The 13,626-nt window shown below is 52.1% G+C and overlaps 1 pseudogene; it reads left to right on the forward strand.

Annotated features, from left to right (window-relative positions):
• Positions 1-1,907: 1,907 nt before the first annotated feature.
• LOC138066106 (PHD finger protein 7-like) lies at positions 1,908-12,342 on the forward strand (annotated as a pseudogene).
• Positions 12,343-13,626: the final 1,284 nt, after the last annotated feature.

Consider the following 13,626-nt stretch of genomic DNA (forward strand, 5'->3'; position numbering starts at 1 on the left):
GGCAGCTGGGCTGTTATCAGTGCTGGGCCCAGGTTACAGCTGAACACCTGCAGTGGGGAGGGTACACATTGACCAGGACAGTTGATGGGACCTACCCAATCTCACTAGTCGTAGTCCAGGAGGTCTTGGATACTGGTAGCATTAGACAAACCAACTTCTAGTGCATGTAGCAGCAGTTCTCCAGCACTTACTGGTAGAGGAACTGTGTGATTGGATATAGATGTCCTTTATGTTACTTCTGTTGCTGTCTCCAGGATAACAGCAAGACTGTGCAAAAAGAAGCAAAGAAAATGCGGCTTTCCTCCAGCTTTCTCTAGGTGCTGGAAAAGCCTCTCAACGTCTCTGGTAGCTCTGTGGAATAGGATGATGGGCCCAGGAAGGAAAGGAAAGTTTTGCCTTCTGAATTTTCTAAAGTAGACTTCACGTAGATATGAGAACCAGGCTTTCATTTATATCATACTATTATCCAGTTGCCTGGTGATAAAAGTTGCCCAAAATAGTGCTAATAAAGCAGTTCTTCCAATCATCTATGATTGCACCTTGTTTGTATATATTCATCTTGAACTGGACAACAAGCTACCCTTTCAAAATCTAGATGAATTATGTTCACTGCTTTAGCCATGTTCATATTTTGCCTCTCCTCCCCCAAAAGAGGAATTTTTAAATCTATCAGATAAAATCCCTCTCTGCAAGTGGGAACACAGGCTGACAACTCGCATTTCTTTGCCTTTTCATAGAACTTTTCAGGCTCATTTGCCACAAATGAGCATTAGCAACGTCACCTGCCTCTCCAACTCACACTCCCCCAGAAGTCCCCCTCAGAAAGGCAGAGCACTCCAACGAGATGGTATCAGATCCAGGGTTGATATTTTACAAACACAAAAATATTTTTGAAAATCCTACTCGATGTCAATCTCCTGACAGGGCGATTGACAGGAGCTTGACAGGGGTTATAGGTGGGAGAAGAGGGAGGAAGAAATTCTCTGATTCTTCTCTATTGTTGCTGAAATCAAATAGTGAATTTAAGGCAGAGAGTGTCAGACAATTGCCACCAAATGCACTGACTTTCTTTCTTCTTTTTGTTTCTTCCCCCTGCTGAGTTGAATGTAATAACCTTGAAATCTGGGATAAATGACAAAATCTAGACTTTTAACACAAGTGACTGCTTAAAGCCCGATGGAGGTTCTCATTTCACGGACTGCCATTTTTGACTTACTGAGTTAGGACACAGGCCCCGTATCTTACAGGAATTAGTAATGCCCAGCCTGCCTCCTGTTCCTGTCAGCAATGCCCAGCCTGTCCCTGTCCCTGTTAGCTAAACCCAGCCTGTCCCCTGTCCCCATTAGCTATACCCAGCCTGCTCTCGGTTTTTCCCATGGGCAAAGTGCTTTGAAACTTGGCCCAGGCCAGCCAACCTGCTTTGGAGCAGAGGAGGGCGGAGGCAGCCTGGCCAGCGGCCTCACTGCAGGGGTCGGTGGCGCACGGATAACAATTATCAACTCTCACGCGTTCCTGGGCTGCTGGGGCTGGCCGGCAGCAACAGCTACCCCTTCCCATGACCCGGGAGCGCGTAAGGATGGGAGGCCTTTCCCCTCCAAACACAGGGCTACCATTCTGTTTCAGCCGCCATTTTATGGCACAGAGCTGCCACCAGTAAAACATCATCATCTTTGTCATCGCCCCCCTCCCTCACTCTACCTTGTCTGGGTTGGCGAGAAGGTCACATGGGGGGGGGTGTCTAAATGGTGGGGGGGGCATGAACAGCTAGGAGCGTGCTTGAGGACTACGGATCGCTCCTAGGAGGCCGCCAAGGGCCCCTGCGAAACTCTGGCCGTGTGCAAAGAGAGACCCATCCTGTGAGCCACACCAAGAGGCCCCCACCTCCAGCCAAGCCTGGCAGGACGACCATGCAGTGTTACTGGGGCAGACTCCAGGCTTTGCAGTGCTGCAAGACACAGGCAATACTGTCTGCAGAAATGGAAAACCAGAACGAAATGCCAGTTGCAGGGGAACACGTGCATGGGGACAGTAAGGAAAAGCCCCAAAGGGGTTCACAAAAAAGACCGTGTAAACCTGAAGAACTGGCCAATGGGCCTGTGAATCAGAAACTGTATTTTGAGGTAAATCTCACACAGAGAGGTGCTCTCCTTGCTCACAGCTGTGGGGGATCTCACAGCTACCTGTCAGACTGTTATGGGGAGCAGGCTGATGCTATATCCGTTTCCTTGTCTTTAGATTGATGGCCTTACAGAAAGCTTCAAAAAGCTCTGGCTGACTGACTGAGGAAGGAGAAGACACAAGTGTGCCGTGATTTGTTTGTGCTCCTGTCCAGGTGTGCAGCAGCCAAAGAAAGGAGAATGGCATAGATGTGTTAGCGATGTTTGAAGAAAAAAAAGTAAAAAGGCCACAAAAAGGCTGGAGAAGCCTGACGAGCAACCAACTCCCCCTCATACCCTGTTAGTAAAGTTTCTCTGAGTATGAGTTAAATTGATTGCCCAATGTTTCGTTTCTTATATATGTCTAGGAGGAGCATGCCAGGAGACATTTCTATGCCACCACTTCTGTTAAAAGTCATTTCCTGTGCTCCAGGGAACATGGGAAGCTTTTGGAGCTTCTGAAAGGCAAACTGTCGATCTGGACAGAAACCAAGTGGCAACCTGGCTGGCAAACCAGGACGCTTACAGTTTACACAAGGCAGCAACAATGCACTTTAAAAGAAAAAAGGACTAGAAATGGATGAAGATTAAATTATTCTCCCTGGAAAATATTGATGTTCTTCATGTATTTAGCTTGTTTAAAAAATATGATTCCCTCCTGTTTCCTTCCCCCCCCCCCCGCCCCCCACATTCTAATGATCACATAAAAATGTCAATGTCTACATGGTTAAAGACTATCAGGGAATATTTTTATCTTGTCACAAGATGGAAAAATAAGATAAGTGATTTTGGCCTGGAACACTGATGATGAACCTTGTACATAATTATAACTTTATGATTCCACTGAAAGTAGTTATGAGAGCCTGTTGTTCCTCAAACAAGTATTGATTATTCTTTACTGTCATAGTGTTGACTTCAGAAGTACACAATATACAAATGAACTTGTAGACTATTCATCAGTTGAACATCCTGCATGATATTTCAGTTGCTATGCAATTTATCGTTAAGTGTTTTTTCTCTTCTTAGAATTTTGTCTCCTGCAGGAAGCAGTCATTTACTCATTCCTTCCTCAGTGAACAAGGAAATGTCTGGCAGAAGACAGGCCTGTGACTGAAGACATGATGGAAGTAAGAAGCTTTACATTAATTTTTTTACACTGATGTGTATGCCTTGGTACAACATTTTCCTTTACCAGTGTACTTGATTCATAAGATTCTGCTAAGCTGCAACAATCCTGCAAAATGGAATGTTGTTATTAGTCTAGCAGATTTCTCTATTCTTAAGCTTTCTTTTAGTCTGTAAAGATACAAGAGATGTACTAGGGACATAGACTCATACAGAACATGTTTTAACTATCCTTTTATTTTACCTCTGTGTGAACCGCAGTATCTGAACTGGTTGTCATGCCAGGGCTGCTGTGGAAGACAATCCTAACCAATACAAAAGAGTATTATGACAACTCACAGAAGGAGTATCTAGAATATTATTTAAAAGTGAAGGAAATACTTTTTTCCTTTGCTCAGTAGATTTCTTTCTGTTTGTCCTGTCAGTGGCAAGTGTCTCTTCCCCTTCCTCTCAAACTTTTTTCCAAACTTGTGAGATAAAACACAAAAAGAGATAACGTAAGGTGAATAGTGGAGGGTGAGGAAGTAGGAAGGCATACTGTAAAGGTCACCAGCATACAATAAAACAGAGGGAGAATATGAGGACTGGATCAGATTAGAATTGACTGAAACGATAGCATGGGAAGGAGTGAATTGTAATCTTCCTTTGTAATCCTGGGCTAGGAAAATGGAAAGCTTACCATAATATATTGCTGAAATATTGAGGGGCAACACCAGAAGCTTGGGCGACTTTTAAGAAGAAAACTTTTAAATCATAAAGGGTAGCTGTTATTTTTTGCCAGTACGTACCAAAGTGCCTACAATATATTAGGAAGTAGAAGCCCAGAAATCTTCTAGGGCTGTGGAAAATTGTGATAAAAATGTTTATATTGATATGAATGGAGAGTGTATGTGAATGCATGGGTGCAAAATGCCAGTAGAAGGGTTACAAAAGTTGCATATGTTACTGACACCTACAGGTCATCAACAGCAGGTCATGACGATCCTAGCACACATCTATCTTCAATTTCTCAGGACAACAAGATCTGAAATGGTAATTGTGACTAAGTGATGATGACTCACAGAAGTGGGACAAGATAGAGAGATTAATCACTGTCAGCTCCTGAAGGGTAAAATGAGACACATCCCAAACCAGTACACTCTTAAAAAGAACACAGGAAGTGCGGAGAGGGGCTTGAAAATTGATGGCCCTTGTTCTCCATGCTGTTGCAAGCAATCCTGGACAGACTACCTGGATACAGATGTCTTCGAGCCTGAATGCTCAGTGGACTGCTTACAAACATCTTGGTGCTTGTGGGTATGAGAGTGTGAGTGTGACAGACTGAAATAAGCTGTGTTTTAAAATAAATATGTTTTTCCTTCCTATGAGGTATTGCATTGAGCTACATTGTTGGCACAGTGTTGCAACATTATTTCCTACAGGATAACCTGGCAGTCATTACGTTTTGAGGAGCTTCTCAAAGATATGTAAACTGCAATAAGCAATTCAACATTCATTGATATAACTTGTGAGATGAAATACTCTATTTGTATAAGTAAAGGGTCGTCTCTAGTGCTAAACTGCAAAAGAAAACCAGCATTTCTAGGATTGGGTTCATCCCATTCTGACACAGAGTTCTACAATAGTTCAGATTAATTGTAACCACTAGATCAAGAACTGTATTCCCCACAGTCTCTATCATCAGTGCCAGATTGTATACAACTAAATTTAGACGTCTAAATGTAGGAAATAAATAAAATGCACACATATTTTTTTAAAAAGCCATTTTTAGAAGCCCTGTAACACCTGAGATATCCACATAGAGCTGACATATATGACACAGGATCTCAGGGAGACCAGTCTCAGGAGACCACGGCTCCCTGTGAGAGGCACCAACGAGCTGGGAGCCGACAAGTTCCTTCCTGCAGATATCAGGCGGGCAGTGAAGCGGGCAACTCGGAAGGTGAAGAGCTCGTCGGGGTGTGGGGAGGTCTGTGCCAGCATGGGTTTGTGCAAGCTCAGCCTGTGCCCTGGGGAGGAAACCTCGGGCTTTTCCGTCAGCTCCGGGCAACGCTCCCACAAGTGGCAGGAACTGCAGAGAGGCTCCAGCAGAAGCAGGAACACCAGACCCCGAGATGGTTCTGCAGGATGGGACCCAGCAGTGCCCACATGCCTGCAGCCTTCCCAAAGGTGTGGGGTGGCCCGAGCATGTCTCTGATGGGGCCTGCTGTGCTCTTTCCAGTGCTGCTACGTCTGTGGTGAGCGGGGAGCCACCATTAGCTGCCGGCAGAAGGGCTGCAAGCGCAGCTTCCACTTCCCCTGCGGCTGCGAAGATGGCTGCGTCTCGCAGTTCTTTGGGCAGCGCAGGTAAGAGCTGACGAGCCTCGTGCTGGGCCGCCTTTGCCTCGTTCACCCCCTGGCAGCACTGGCCAAGAGGGCGAAGCAGCTGCTTGCTCTGCCCTGCGGTGACCCTGCAGGAGCCCTGCCAGGGCCAGAGTCAGGGCATGGAGGGCTCCTTTATGCACCCCTTTTGCCTCCTCTGGGTGCTGGAGCAGAGTGGGAGGGTCTGTCCTCAGCAATGCCCTGCCAATCCCTTGTTCTCGGCTCCCTGGGGAGCTGAGGAAGCAGTCGTGGCTGTGGGCTGGAAAGCCAGTGTCTTGGTCAGGCCTCCTGTCTCTGCAGGCAAGGTCCCTGAGCTCAGCGTGAGTGCACCAGAGCCCACCTCAGAGAGGTGATGGCGGGGCCTCAGCTAGAATGTGCCGGGACCTTTGGGTGGGAGATGCATGGGCAGGAAAGGGATGGGAAGAGAGACATGCACACATTGCCCGGGCAGCAGCCAGCCTCTACAGCCTGTGGGGTCGTCTTGTCCAGAAAGGCGGGAGGACTCCATGCGTCCTGACCTCGCCCACCCCTTCTGTGTTGCACCCAGGTCCTTCTGCTGGGAACATCACCCAGAACAAACAGTGCAGGTGCAGCAGGATGGGGAGACCTCCTGCGTCATTTGTCTGGAGCCCGTGGAGGAACAGCTCTTCCACCACACTCTGGTGTGCCCCGCGTGTAGGCACGCGTGGTTCCATCGGGGCTGCATCCAGGTAGGAGGCCCTTCCAGTGCCCCTTGGGCATGGCAGGTGCCCAGCAGTGGGCAGTGCCCCACTCACGTGGCTTGTGCCTCTCTTGCAGCAACAGGCTCTCAGCGCTGGCTTCTTCTGCTTGCAGTGCCTGCAGTGTAGCAACAAGGAGACCTTCCTGTGGGAAATGTCTGTCATGGGGATCCGAGTGCCCCTCAGGTTAGTCCTCTTCTGCCCTTGCCCCGTGCCCACGAGACAGAAGGAGGGCACGAGCATGAGGGGCAGGGGAGGCTCATGCCCTTGCTTTGCTTCAACCTGTCAGACAACCCACCTGGGAGGCAGAGGGGGCCTTTGCCGAGCTCAATGAGAGGCACAGCCGCTGTGACGCCAGCCGGTGCCTTTCTGCGCGAGGCAGAGAAGAGGCAGCAGAAGAGGGGTAAGTCAGCAAAGCAGCAATTTCCCCACTGCCCATGTGGTGGCAGGTACCCTAGTGGCAGTCTCGCGGCATCTCTGAGGGTCTTTGGAAAGTGGATGGACGCCCTCCAGGGGCGGAAGAAGAGGCAAAGGGACAGCCCTTTTCCATGGGGAGGCTGTGCTGCCAGGGCAGGAGGGATGGCCCTGCTAGCGCTGGCCAAGCAGTGCGCCAAGGAGTGGAGGGTTCGCCTGGGGCTGTGCCCAGGCTCTTCACCTCCACAAGAGCTCTGGGAGCAAGGCCTCTCAGCACTGAGGTGGCACCAAGCCGGGGAGCTCTGCCAGGCACCCTCTTGCTCGAGTCTCTTTGTCCTTGGCTGCCTCCCTGGCATCACTGCCAGCGCTGGCCGCCACTTTGGCCACCAATCCGTTTGCTGTCCCAGGCCGTGGGAGCTGCTCCTGTGCTGCTCCTGTGCTGCCAGAGGCACGCACCGACGCTGCTCCGCCTTGAGGCCCGCCACAGCCACGTGGGAGTGTGACGACTGTGCGGGTCTGGGCACTGGTAAGCGGAGAAGCTGTGTCCCCCCGGGTGCCCCCGGGCCACAGCCAGGGCCAGGCAGAGCCTTAGCATGGGTGCTCAGGGTGGGCTTGGCAGAGTGTCTCTACTGTCAGGGGGCCACTGCTCTGGCCTCCCCTGCCCTGGGAGTGTGGGGGCGTGGGGCCGTGCTGCTGACCTTCCTGCTTCCCCTTGCAGCCTCCAGCGCACAGTCGGGGCCGGCCACCTCCAGCAGCAGCAGCCAAGCGGCATTGTCCACCAGCTTTGCTGCTCCTGCAAGCAGCAGCCGGGCAGGCCGGACTGGGCCAGAGCAAAGGTCAGGCCGCTCGCGGTTAAGGCACCGCTCACAACATCCCTACAGCCGGCCCTGAAACGCCAGCGCTGCCCCAGCCCACGCAGGCTCCTTCTTGGCAGCTCTGCAGGCCAGGCCTTGTGGCAGCCCCGGGGGATGCCACCGCTCCTCAGCCCTTGCCAGAGGGAGTCCCGCAGGACCTGCTGCCTGCACCCGGCCTGCGTCCACAGTCCAGATGCACTGCCTCACCCAAGAGGGGCGCTCCCTTGCAGCCACAGGGAACCACCCTGTGTCTCACTGTCAGTAAAGAGAACTGTATTTGAGTACTGTAGCAAGAGCTGTGGCCTTCTTTAAGTGACAAGTAAGATACAGGAATGCAAGTCACCTTTGTTGGAGAGTTAAAATTGCTGTAGAGCTGCAGTATACACCCCGCGTGCCCAGGGCCCTGAAGTCTTGAATAGCCGGTGTGGCCCAGGAACTCGCCCGCTGCTCTCTGTACTGAGGAGACTGTGGACCGATTTGGGACAATGGATCAAGTGCAGACAAAGTCACTGACTGCAGAGGCTGAGAGAGGTGGGACTGTTTAGCTTGGAGAAGGGAAGGCTCCAGGGGGATCCCATCAATGTTGAGAAGCATCTAATGGGCAGGTGTAAAGAAGATAGAGCCAGACTCTTCTCGGGGCACTCCATGAGTGGATGAGAGGCAGTGGGCACAAACTGGCACGCAGGAAATTCTCTCTGACCCTAAGAAAACCCTTCTTCTCTGAGAGGGTGGTGGAACATTAGAACAGGCTGCCCCGAGAGGTTGTGGAGTCTCCATTCTTGCAAACACTGGAAAGTCGACCGGCCACGGTTCCCGACAACCTTCTCCAGCAGACCCTGCTTGAACAGGGGGCTTGCACCAGAGGATCTCCAGGTGTCCTTTCCAACCCTTCTAACTCTTCTGTGATCTTGGGAACGCCTAGCCACCAACATAGCAATGCATTTGACTGATTGTCACAAGAGCTCACCAAGTGTTACTTTCTCCCTGTCTTCTCCTGCTTCGCCTGGCTTCCTCCATAAGTGCAAGCTGGGTGCTTGGGTGTGTTGATCAGCACCCTGCGTGGAGGCTGTGGTTATCCCAGAAACTGCGTGTTTGGTCGTTCTGTTGGCCCTGGGTCAGATGTGGGGGCCTGTCTTTCTGGCTCACGGGATGGGTCTTGTTTTACATGAGACAGGGTGTGCACAGGGGCCCCTTGGTGGCCTCCTTGGACAGGTCCGGAGCCCTGAGGCATGTTCCAACTTCTTTGTCCCACGCATCCACCACCTCTATGTGTGTGGTGCAGTCCTCCTGCAGACTTGAGGATGCTCATCGCAAAGATTATAGCCTTATGAATGGTCCCCTGCCAAGTCATCTGGCAGCATCCAACTCCTTGGTCCCCCTCAGGACTCCCTGTAGTTTTTGTTTCACAGAATCACAGAATCACAGAATCGTTTAGGTTGGAAGGGACCTCTGGAGATTATCTAGGCCAACCTCCCTGCTCAAGCAGGGTCACCTAGAGCATATTGCCCAGGACCACGTCCAGGCGGGTTTTGAATATCTCCAGGGAAGGAGACTCCACAGCCTCTCCAGGCAACCTGTTCCAATGCTCTGTCACCCTCACAGTCAAGAAGTTTTTCCTCAGGTTTAGGTGGAACTTCCTGTGGTTCAGTTTGTGCCCGTTGCCTCTTGTCACTGGGCACCATGGAGAAGAGATTGGCCTCATCCTCTTGACACTCCCCCTTCAGATACTTGTACACATTGATGAGATCGCCTCTCAATCTTCTCTTCTCCAGGCTCAACAGGCCCAGCTCTTGCAGTCTTTCTTCCTAGGAGAGGTGCTCCAGCCCTCTAATCATCTTGGTAGCCCTCCGCTGGACTCTTTCCAGGAGTGCCATGTCTCTCTTGTACTGGGGAGCCCAGCACTGGACACAGTCCTCCAGGTGAGGCCTCCCCAGGGCTGAGGAGAGGGGGAGGATCACCTCCCTCCACCTGCTGGCAACACTCTTCCTGGTGCACCCCAGGATACCATTGGCCTTCCTGGCCACAAGGACACATTGCTGCCTCATGGGCAACTTGTTGTCCACCAGCACTCCCAGGTCCTTCTCGGCAGAGCTGCTTTCCAGCAGGTCAACCCACAACCTGTCCTGGTGCCTGTATGGGGTTATTTCTCCCCAGGGGCAGGACCCTGCACTTGCCTTTGTTGAACTTCAGGAGGTTCCTCTTTGCCCATCTCACCAGCCTGTCCAGGTCCCTCTGAATGGCAGCACAGCCTTCTGGTGTGTCAGCCTCTGCTCCCAGTTTTGTATCATCGGCAAGCTTGCTGAGGGTGCACTCTGTCCCTTCCTCCAGGTCATCGATGAATATATTGAACAAGACTGGACCCAGGCCTGACCCCTGGGGGACACCACTAGCCACAGGCCTCCAACTTGACTCTGCGCCATTCACCACAACCCTCTGCGCTCGGCCATCCAGCCAGTTCTCAATCCACCTCACTGTCCACTCATCCAACCCACACTTCCTGAGGTTACCTAGGAGGATGTGGTGGGAGAGAGCGTCCAAAGCCTTGCTGAAGTCCAGACGGTTAACATCCACTGATCTCCTCTAATCTACCCAGCCACTCATTCCATCAGAGAAGGCTATCAGGTTGATTAAGCATGATTTCCCTTTGGGGAATCCATGCTGACTACTCCTGATCACCTTCTTGTCCTCCACGTGCTTAGTGAGGACCTCCAGGAGGAGCTGCTCCATCAGCTTTCCAGGGATGGAGGTGAGGCTGACAGGCCTGTAGTTTCCTGGCTCCTCCTTCTTACCCTTTTGGAAGACTGGGGTGACACTGGCTTTCTTCCAGTCCCCAGGCACCTCTCTTGTTCTCCAGGACCTTTCAAAGACGATCGAGAGTGGCCTAGCGATAACATCCGCCAGCTCCCTCAGCACTCGTGGATGCATCCTATTGGGGCCCATGGATTTATGGATGTTTCCTTCCTTCAGCTGTGACAGCAATTCTTCTGACTGACCACGTGGCTACAGCTGGTGCCGCCACATTTAAGGGGTGCAGCCACATTTCCCCCTTGAGCCTAATGGCATAGGAGAGGCCTGGTACGGCAGTAGAGAACCTGAGAGGAGGAGACACAGGATGCAACAGAGGAGTACAGGCATGGGGGGATAAGGCATGGGGCACAGGCTGTCCTTGGAGATCCCACCTCTACAAACAGGTCCCCGATGGGCAGCTGAAGAAGGGGAGACCTGGCGCTGGAAGAGAAAAACATTGTCAGGGTTAACCGAGAGAGCAAAGAACAAGTGTCTGACCTGAGTAAAATGCACCCCGTGTGGTAAGTGTTAAAGGTGGAGCTCATGTGGAGCTGCAGGGCAGCGAAGGAAGGGCAAGGTGCAAAAGGATGTTGGCAAGCGTCTCCAAATGGCCCACAGTGGGTGCTAGCATGAGGAAGAAACCATCAGCGTGAACATGAGCCTCCTGCCAAAGGCCCAAGGACTCCAGGGGCTGCCAACTCGCTGCAACGCCCTTCCCTCCACCTCCTCCAGACTGGAAGCCCCGACCTTGGGCGCCAGAGGAGTAGGGGAAGGGTGAGACAGAAAAGAGGCAGAGCCTGAGCACTGTGTGCAGACAGTTTTGAACTGTATTATTATTCTAAGAGGATCATTACTGACGCTTGGGTCTAGGTGGACCAATGCTCGGCCACAGAAGGGCTTCGTACTGCACTGTGGGCAGAGCCCACTTGACCTGGGCCCACTTGTCTTCCGCTTTCCAGATGGGCCAGCCTCAGCTTGAAATTGCCAATGTAACAAGGCAAAGTTCAAGTAACACAGCAGTTGATTCATGAAACCAGAGGAATTCATGTAACCGGACCAAGGAGGACTTTCATGCCTGAACTGCCTAGGCAGGATATTTTTGGAAAACATCTACCCGAAAAGCAAGCAAGCAAGCAAGCATGTGAGGCGTGCAGGCAAAAAACTGTGTGGTCCTTTGGGCAGGCATAATTACTTTGTTCTCTGTTTCTTCAAGGGTTCGCCCTCAGTCTGGGACGAGATCTGATGGAAAAACAGATCTTTCAGCTGCCTGTATGGTGGCGTGTCACAGTGGGGGTCAGTGTCACCGTGGTGTGTCACAGTGGGGGTCAGTGCCACCCCGGCAGTGGTGGCGGGTCACAGTGGGGGAAGTGTGTCACCCCAGTGGCAGTGGCGAGTCACAATGAGGCAGGTGAGGCGGGAGGCCCAGGTGGTACAAAAAGGGCTGCGAGGCGCGGGCAGCCCCAGGCGGGAGGCTGGGACAGGTGAGGGCAGGTGAGGGAGGTGCTGCTGCCCCGCGCAGGGCAGGTGTCATAGTGGGACCACCAATAGATTGAAAGTTATGTTTTAAACCTGCTAAAAAAGGCTTTATTTGTAATCTGTGTATTCTGTCAATCATACTGTCCTCTGTATGACCGTTAGCCAGTCAACTGTTTGTCCCGCCCTCATGTTATAAAATCATTGGTGGGGAGTAACTGTCAATCACAGGGAACATTGTAGAAAGAGAACAAGCCTAGGCGCTCGTCAGCAAACAGGTCCGCATGCTAATGAAGGATTCAAAACGCACCAATAAGAAGGTGAATCTGAACAAAATGTGACCAATGACAGTGTCTTGATGCCTGCAGCCATAACATGGTCCATCTATAAAAGAGCCATGTGCCCTGCTGTTTGAGGGGGTGCTTTTCCTTGTTAGTGACCCAAGATCAATGAAGAGCTGAAATCACGAAGAACGGCATTGGGGAGGAAGAAACCTTGGCGGTCTTTCTCAAGACTTGAAGAAGCCAGGTGGATATCCCTGATTGAAGACGGCTCTGCCGGAGGCCGCGGGACAGCCAGTGGAGGCAGTGCACCACCCCACCGACACCGGGCTTCAGGGACTCGCCGCGCTCCCCCCACCCCCTGCCCGACCTGGCACACCAGGTCAGGGCTTCTTTTGAGGGTGGACTGCTTAGAATACAGGTCCCTGGACCTGGAAGTGGCGCTGCCCGCTCCGGGTGTGGCCTGCTTAACCCTTCCCACCACCACCTTACCATTTTTGTGCGTATGCATCACTTGTCTTCCGAACTCGAATCTGTGTGTGTGCATGTGTATGTATAAATATATAATTATTCATGTTTATTTTTAGAGCAAAGCTTCAGGTATACCATTGTAAATAAGTTAATATCTTGTGGTTATTGTGCATTGTTATCGATATTATTATAGTTGTTATTGTTTGTTCATCAATTCATTAAACTTTGTTACATATCTGTTAACCACTACTGTTGTGAACTCATTCATAAAAGGAACAGGGACACCTAGACAACCACCCAAACCTGTTTAGTGTAAGGAGCTGAATAACCCTACCAGGGCAAAATGTCTGTGCCCAGGCTCTTCACCTCCCCCGGGGCTCTGGGAGCTAGGACTGTTGGCACTCACTCCTGGGGCCCGTTCAGGGGGCTCTGCCAGGCACCCTTCTTGCTCAGGACACTTTTCTGGGCTGCCTCGCTGGAGTCACTGCCAGCCTTGGCTGTCACAGCCACCAATGCGCTTGCTTTCCTAGGCCCTGGTACCTGCTCCTGTGCCCCCTCCTGTGCTGCCGGGGGCACCCACCGACACTGCTCTGCCTTGAGGGCCACCACAGCCACGTGAGAGTGTGATGGCTGCATGGGCCAGGGCAGTGGTAAGAGGAGAGACAGAGTGCCCCCCCAGCTTCCCCCATGCCAGAGGCAGGGGCCAGACAAGGCCTGCCCATGGGGGCTCAGGATGGGCTTGGCAGAGTGTCTCTGGCAGAGCGCACAGTCGGGGCCGGCCACCTCCAGCAGCAGCCAAGCGGCATCGTCCACCAGCTCTGCTGCTCCTGCAAGCAGCAGCCGGACAGGCCGGACTGGGCCAGAGCGAAGGCCAGGCCACTTGTGGTTACTCCGCTGCCCACAAAATCCTTACAGCCGGCCCTGAAGCACCAGCGCTGCCCCAGCCCACGCAGGCTCCTTCTTGGCAGCTCTGCAGGTGGGGCCT

The sequence above is a fragment of the Struthio camelus genome, chromosome 1 (genome assembly GCF_040807025.1).
Source record: "Struthio camelus isolate bStrCam1 chromosome 1, bStrCam1.hap1, whole genome shotgun sequence".
Lineage (NCBI taxonomy): Eukaryota > Metazoa > Chordata > Aves > Struthioniformes > Struthionidae > Struthio > Struthio camelus.